The following is an 8,079-nucleotide window of genomic DNA, read 5'->3' as shown; positions in this document are numbered from 1 at the left end:
CTTTAGCTTCTCAGTGCTGTTCTTTAACCTGCTGCCCCACCAGGGAGGGCCCCCAAAGGAAGTGTTCTTAGTTAGAGGTGAGTTATTTCTAAAACATTTCTATAAATTACCAATGAGTAAAAATTTCAGGAGCCTTAGTATCAGTTATAATGAATATCTTATTTCATTTTGTAAAGTCAGTCTAAAGAAACATCAAAATTTGCAAGTAAAATTCTTAAATCTCATGTATTTCAAGAAATTTATATTAGATTGCATAATGAATGCTCATCATACTATATATTTCAATAGAACATATGAGAATTGCATTTCATGGGCCATTTTCATATATTCCTGAAAAAAAATGAATATTTGCTGGAATACCAAACCTCTTTAGGTGATCTGCGTGTCCTAAGTTACTGAGCTACCTACATGTGCTCATCTCTAAACAACTGGAGTTAACATAGTTTAGTGTTTACACAGTTTCAAGACATTAAAAAGCAAATTGGTCTAGGGATGTAATTTGAATGCTGACTGCAACCTGCCTTCTGCTATTCCTGGCACGGTTTAGAATTTAACTGCCTTCTTTATTTCTGATTTTTCTTCCCCCAAAGCAGAGTCAACAGCTTTAGCTACAGATGGGGCACTGTATGGCAGTTATTGGACCCAGATGCCACACTCTGGAGCATGTTTTACCAACAGCATCTGGCTCCTTTGCTGTCTGTATAATTGGCATTCATATTGATGCTTTGGCCTATTTCTCTTATTATGGACACTACAAAGTAAACTTTTGACAACATGATGGTTTGCCCCCAGTTGACCAAATGAATTTTCCTGAATTTATGCTGTATGGAAATTAATCCTAGATGCCTTGAATTACAATGCACTATATAAAGAAACATGTTTTTTATAAACATATTATTATGTTTTTTTTTGTTTGTTTTTTTAAGATTTATTTATTTGTGCATATGGAACTGGGGTGTAGGCCAGAGGTGCAGGGGCAGTGAGAAGATTCAACAGAGACAGATTGGGGGAACAGAACAGCCCAACTGCCGAAGTACTGCTAAGGGGCGGGTCGGGAGAGGTCTGCCGCGCCCTGTGGTCTCCTCCTGAGCAGTCGGGGATCGAACTCATGCTGAAGTAGCTTTAGCTTCTTAGTGCTGTACTTTACCCACTGCACCACCAGGGAGGGCCCTTTATTATTAAGTTTTAATGAATTTGAAGAAAGTTTTAAACATAATAAGTAGAAACCTTTTTTGGTCTGTGTGTATATAATATATTGAAGGAAAACTATGAAAACTCTAGTATGTTACTGGAGTTTTGATTTTTTGCTGAATTGATAAATAGAATTTCAAAGTGCTAATAAATAAGCAAGATAGGGCCCTTCCTGCTGGTGTAGCAGGTTAAATCACAGCACTAAGAAGCTAAAGCCACTTCAGCATCAGTTTGATCCCTCCCTCTGGCCCTGGAGGTGATCCATATGGCGTGGCAGACCTCTCCTGACCTGGCTGCTGCTCCCCTCAGCAGTGTACTTCCTCAGTCAGCCTGTTCTGCACCCCACTGTCTCTGGTGAATCCTCTCGCTGCCCCTGCACCTCTGGCCTATATACCAGTTCTGTAATGCATAAATAAATAAATAAATCTTTTAAATTTCTTTAATAAATGAATAAGCAAGATAAGTGTTAATATAAAAGTAAAGTCATCATCAAATATTAATCCAGACAACAGCAAGTGGTACCCTACCCATCTTTACAAATGAAACCATTGTCTTTTACAAAATCAGAGTGTTGATTAAATACGTTGGTGTAGAGGTTGTTCATCTCCTTTTGAATAGCTATACCAACTTTATTTTAGAAATAATGTCATTGGGCAATTTTTAACATTTTACAACTGTAATTATTATTCAGGGAATGTAATTGTGTCTCCTCACATGGATGTTTATATTTTTGCATAATAAATCCCTTGAAGTGAGATTTGTGGGCCAAGATATAGCAGTATCCAAGATGTTGATAGGTCTTATCCAATTATCCTTTGGACAGATGCAATACTATACAATATTACATATAGCTTTTAAAATCAAAACAAACCCTAGAAATATGACTACAGATTGAGGCTTTTAGAGGACTGGTGATAGAGAGAACAAAGGGAGAGAGCCCTGTGGTCTAGGGTAAAGATTTTGGTGTGCTTTGGTGATAGGAGTGTTGTGCTAGCATACGCCTGCATAGTTGTGAACCTGTTTATAAACAGTGTTATAAATGAACGTTACCTCAATAATTAAAAAACAAAAAAGACAAACAAAAAAATCCAAGTAGGTTTTAGATTTCATTGCTTAAGCAAAATTTCTAACTGATGGGCTCTCCCTGGTGGCCCAACTGATTAAAGCACTGCCTTATGAAGCTCTCTGAAGCCACTGTAGCATGAGTTAGACCTTCAGCCAGGGAGCTGACCCACCTGGTGTGGCAGACCTCTCCTGGCCCGCCTACTGCTCCCCCCAGTAGTGTATTTCAGTACATTTGCCTGTTCTACTCCCCACTTTGTCTCTGGTGAATTCTCTCACCACCCCTGCACCTCTGGCCTGTACCCCAGTTCTGTTAGTATAAATAAATAAATAAATCTTAAAAAGAAATTCTAATTGATAACAACAACACAAAGAAAAGGAAGGGGAAAACACTATCTTTATTAAGGTTCTAATAAGTGATATATTACTATATTATTTAAAGCTATTGATAAAAACTTATCTAGAAGCCAGTTTAAGATTGGATAAATGAGCTTTCTTACTTCATTGAAACTGGTGCAAGGAGGTATAAAAGAAGTAATTTTGACACTATAATAATTTTTAAAATAAACTAAAGTCCTGTCCTCAATGATTCACTTAGTTGCTTAGTGCTTTGCATTTTCTTATACTTAGGAATCTTGACATTACTTTAATGATGGAAAAATTCTGTCTACGTTAATCATACAAACTTGTTCCAATCTCTATGAATTAATTATTTAGATAGGCATTCTAGAAAGAGCAAGAGTTTGTAATTTATATGAAACCATAAAAGAGCCGGAGAAGACCAAGCAATTTTGAAAGAAAGACAGATGACATACTATAGTCACAGGCTTCAAGCTATACTACAAAACAATATTACACAAATCGGTTTGTTATTGAAATAAATAAAAGTACATAAATCAGTAGACAGTATTAAAAGTGTACAGATGCATCTACACTTATATGGACAGTTCGCTCATGAAAAAGGAAAGTTTCTAAAACAGATGCTACTGGGGAAACTGCCAGCCATATCAAAAGAATATAGAACTCAATCTTATACCATGCACAAAAACTAATACAAAATGAATTTAAGACTTGAAGTAAAACCTGGAGCCATAAATATGTAAACAACAGCAAAGACAAAACATCCTGTGACTTTGGCTGCAATGAAGAGTTTGGGAATTTGATTCCAACAGCAAAAGGAACAAAAGCAAAAACAAATATAAACTTGAAATATCATTAAAATGAAAAGGCATACAGCAAAATGAGAGAAAATATTCATACATAATATATCTGTCGAGGGCTGAAATCCTACATCTATCTAAACTCATAAACCTCAATACAGTAAAATACAAAATACAAATAATCCAATCAAAAATTATCACAAGAACTAGATAGACATTTCCCCAAGGAGGATATACACATTACCCATGAAAATTTTTGAGATATATATATATATATATATATTGTGTGTGTGTATGTGTATATATATATACAAAATATATATATTTCATCTTATCAAATGAAACAGAAGAATATCACTTCTAGAGACTATCTCAATAGCTCAGTGTATGTCTTACAAGTCTCAGCAAAACGTCACAATTCTCTGATTTGCATTATTTCAAATGCCCATGCTAAATCAATGTTAATTAATTTAATCCCGGACTGCTAAACTGAAGATTGCAAATGAGCAAACTTGACTGAACTCTGGACCCACTTAGAAAATGCTAATAACTTCATTTGCACACTCAAATTTAATCTGCCTCAGTTACAATCTGAGCTTCAGGTTTTTCAAAATCAAGTAGCTGATTCTAATGTGTTTGCAAAGTTGAAATTTACTGTCTTCAGAGCCATCAGACTAACTTCTGGCATAGGCTATCATCATTGGATCAACTTTACATTTAGCATAAGAAATATACAGGGCAGAGATTAGATAGATACCTGAATAAAATTAGCTATTTGAAGAATTAGGGAAGGGACAATCAATGTTATGAAGGTTACTGATAAAATCCACACTGATTTCCCACTTCTATATTATAGGATCTATAATTTGAAATAAAAAATTGAATAAATATGGCATGGAAAAATCTGACCTCTAAGTTTAGGAGGATCCACATGGACATAATAAGTGACATTAAATCAGACGCTAACATGTATAGATTTATATATAAAAAATGGAGAAAGCAACAAGCAGTCAAAATTCCAATATATTTGACTTCTCTATTAATAAAAATCTTTATAGGTATAATAAAAATGGAAAAAACAGTAAACTAAGATAGTCATAAATGTTAAAGGATCTATTTATTTCAATTAAAATGAGTACAATACTTGGTGTTGAACAGCCATTATCCTTAAAAATTAACATATTTTCTGAACTTAACTGCAGAGGTGGTAATCACCTTTCAGTGGAAACATTAAACTATTTTACTATATTAAAAATGTGTCAAAGGGATAAACATTTTATTTCACTTGTTAAGAGGCACGTATTAATTAGTCAGATACTGAATAAATTACTCAGGAACTGGGAGATAGGTAAGTGTAGGTGGGAAGACAGCCACAGGAAATTCCAAAGGCTGGGACTTTTACCTGGTAGTGATAAAGGACAAGTGCATAAATGCCTTAAGCAACTGCATAATAGATCAGAGAGTAAATTGGTGGGATCCATATCACAGACTTTTACCTACCTCTCACAGCTTTACATTCTAGTAGCATTGTAATTATCATTAAATATTCTGAAGTACATAATGTATAGTTACATATATGTATGTAAGCATACATATGAAGTGCATAATGTATAGTTACACATATGTATGAAGCATACATACATATGTAAGCATACATTGTGTCATCAAAACTACTGAATTTCAAACACTTCCTTTAAATAATCTGGAAGAAAAATATCACAATATTGATACCTGGTAAAATAAACTTATAGAATAATTAATATTCAGAAATTAGAATCTACCAAAATTTTTGGAGCTAAAGAATTTCTTTGATGAATATTCTTCCCCTCCCCTTTATTTACAACAATGTCTACTTTATTTTCTGTTACTGTATTTGACATTTTAAATCAATATATAAGAATTGAGATTTTGACCTTAGAAGGAATTCAACATTTTTGGTGCAGTGGATATTTAGTTATCTCACTGGGGAAAACAACACATTAGAATACATTAGTCTACATTTAAGTGCATACTAAATTGGTTTTCAGGTGTTTATTTCTGGAAATTGTATACTTAAAAAGTCACAGAGTATGCATTTTATCTTGTTTGGCTTTTTTTTTTTTATAAAGATTTATTTATTTATTTATATAGAACTGGGGTACAGGCCAGAGATGCAGAGGGTGAGAGGATTCACCAGAGACAGAGCAGGGAGCAGAACAGGCAGATCAACGAAGTACACTACTGAGGGGAGCGGCAAGCGGATCAGGAGAGGTCTGCCACACCATGTGGTCACCTCCAGGGCAGGCGGGAATCGAACTCATGGGGAAGTAGCTTAAACTTCTCAGTGCTGTGCTTTAACCCGCTGCGCCACAAGGGAGGGCCTTTGTTTGGCTTTTTAATCTGTAAAGACTGCTTCTATTTTGAGTTTGGAAATGTTGCCAGATCATACTGAATCCTGAAATTTTTCATGGTACAATCTAAAAACCAGATTGAAGCTCTCACAGGTTTTATTATGTGTGTGTGTGTGTGTATATATATATATATATATATATATATATATATATGAGTGTGTATATATTATTTTCTTTCATTGTTCATTTTTGTACAGTAATTAAAACACAAAGAGAAAACATTGGCAAAACACTTCACATAATATGTTTTCCATCCATCAAAGACTTGTCTCCCTGACCTGTTCAAAAAATATTCAAAAGTATAAATGTGTTGGGGTTGATGGTTATTTAAAAGTAGTGAATTTGATCCTTGGAACTTAATTTTCTTCAAAATATTCATCTCCATAGGCCTTATCCTTGGCATCCTAAGTCCATATAACATATGGTCAGATATTTTCCCAAGGATTTGACCTTTATAAGACACCACATGAAATCCAGAGCCACCTATTACTAAAACAAATCTTCAGTACAAAACACTAAATATTGAGTCATTACTGGTTGCTCATAGGGTATACTTTTAAACTAGTCAAGTTGAGATTATGTGCTTATGAGACAATACAGAAGAGAAATATTTCTGTAGTACCTTAAAAGTAATTTTTTCAGGCCCTCCCTGGTGGTGCAGCAGGTTAAAGCACAGCCCTGAGACACTAAAGCCACTTCCGCATGAGTTTGATCCCCGCCTACTCCAGAGGTGACCCACATGGTGTGGCAGACCTCTCCTGACCTGCCCGCTGCTCCCCTTAGCAGTGTATTTCGTAGATCTGCTTGTTCTGCTTCCCACTCTGTCTCTGGTGAAGCCTCTCGCTGCCCCTGAGCCTCTGGCCTGTACCCCAGTTTTGTATGAACAAATAAATCTTTAAAAAAAAAAAGTAATTTTTTCAAGTAAATTAAAATATTACAAAGCTATTTTTTTTTAATTTCAAAAGTCCTTAATGGTCTAATAATGTATTTGAAAGATGTAATAAAGACTAAAAAGAAGTAAGAAAGAAAGGCAAGTTGGGAGAAAGAAGTCTGGGTTTCAGGTCTTATGCTTGTTAAACACATAGTTGAATAAATCCTTTTATCCTTTGCATTTTCAGCTATTTATCCTTAAATTCTTATTTATTTTTATTTGAATTTAATTTTACTTTTGCATAGAAGAGCTGGGTTTTAAGCCAGAGATGTGAGATTGAGAGGATTCACCAGAGACACAATAGGGAGCAGAACAGGCAAATCTACTGAAATAGACTACTGAGGGGCAAGACAGGAGGGGTCTGCTGGGCCTTATGTGAATCAGCTCCCTGGTCAGGGTCAAACTCAGATCCTAGTGGTTATAGCACTGATACTTAATCCCTAGGCTACCAGGGCGGCCCTCTTTATTTAATCTTTAAAGTGAAAATAAGAATTCCTACTTATTTTAAAAGTTTATTTGAAGTGCCAAATTGGATGATATACTGACAATTTTAAAATACTGTGTGACTTGACAAATAAAATAATGGCTAACATTTCAGCAATACTCCCTCCTGAGTGCATATATTTTTTAGGCTGGAAGGGTAACAAATACTTTTTAAAATTCTATGAAAACTCCTATTACCACTGAAATTATATATGCCGGGTGCTATATAGGCTTTTTTTTTTTTTTATTTAAAAGGACAGGCTTGTTAGGAAAAGGAAGAAAAAGAGGGGCACCTATATAGTCACAGGTGGTGAGAAGAGCTGCTGTATAGACTTTTTAATCATTATTTCATTACATTTTATAATATTTCAATTACCAATTTCATTAAACTTAATTGTCAGTTCTGCACACAAAATGAATTAGATAAACCTACATGGCTCCAACTGAAGACCAAACATTAAACAATATTTATAGTGTTTGAACTTATACTATGAATATAAAAGCATGAAAATTCAGATAATATTTACAAGGTCAAGAAAAAGATGCTGAATAGTGGAGAAAAGTCATGCACTTTTTTTCTTTTTTTTTTTTTTTGTAAAGAACAGGTTTATAGAAAAGGGACAGGAAAGGAAAGGACTCTTGCATAGACACAAGCGAGCAGAAGAGCTGCCCAAATACTTAAGACTGTAAATATGATGAGCATAGTAAAATCATATGCATGATTAGTAAATAAGTTATCCTATAGTCTTTTTTTTTTAGATTTATTGATTTATTCATACAGAACTGGGGTACAGGCCAGAGATGTGGAGGGTGAGAGGATTCACCAGGGAGGGCCTGGCCAGTCCTAACTTAAGCCTGTTGT

This window comes from Condylura cristata, unplaced genomic scaffold, assembly GCF_000260355.1.
Source record: "Condylura cristata isolate star-nosed mole 26May11 unplaced genomic scaffold, ConCri1.0 scaffold00001, whole genome shotgun sequence".
In the NCBI taxonomy this organism is placed as follows: domain Eukaryota; kingdom Metazoa; phylum Chordata; class Mammalia; order Eulipotyphla; family Talpidae; genus Condylura; species Condylura cristata.
This window is presented reverse-complemented; position numbering follows the sequence as displayed.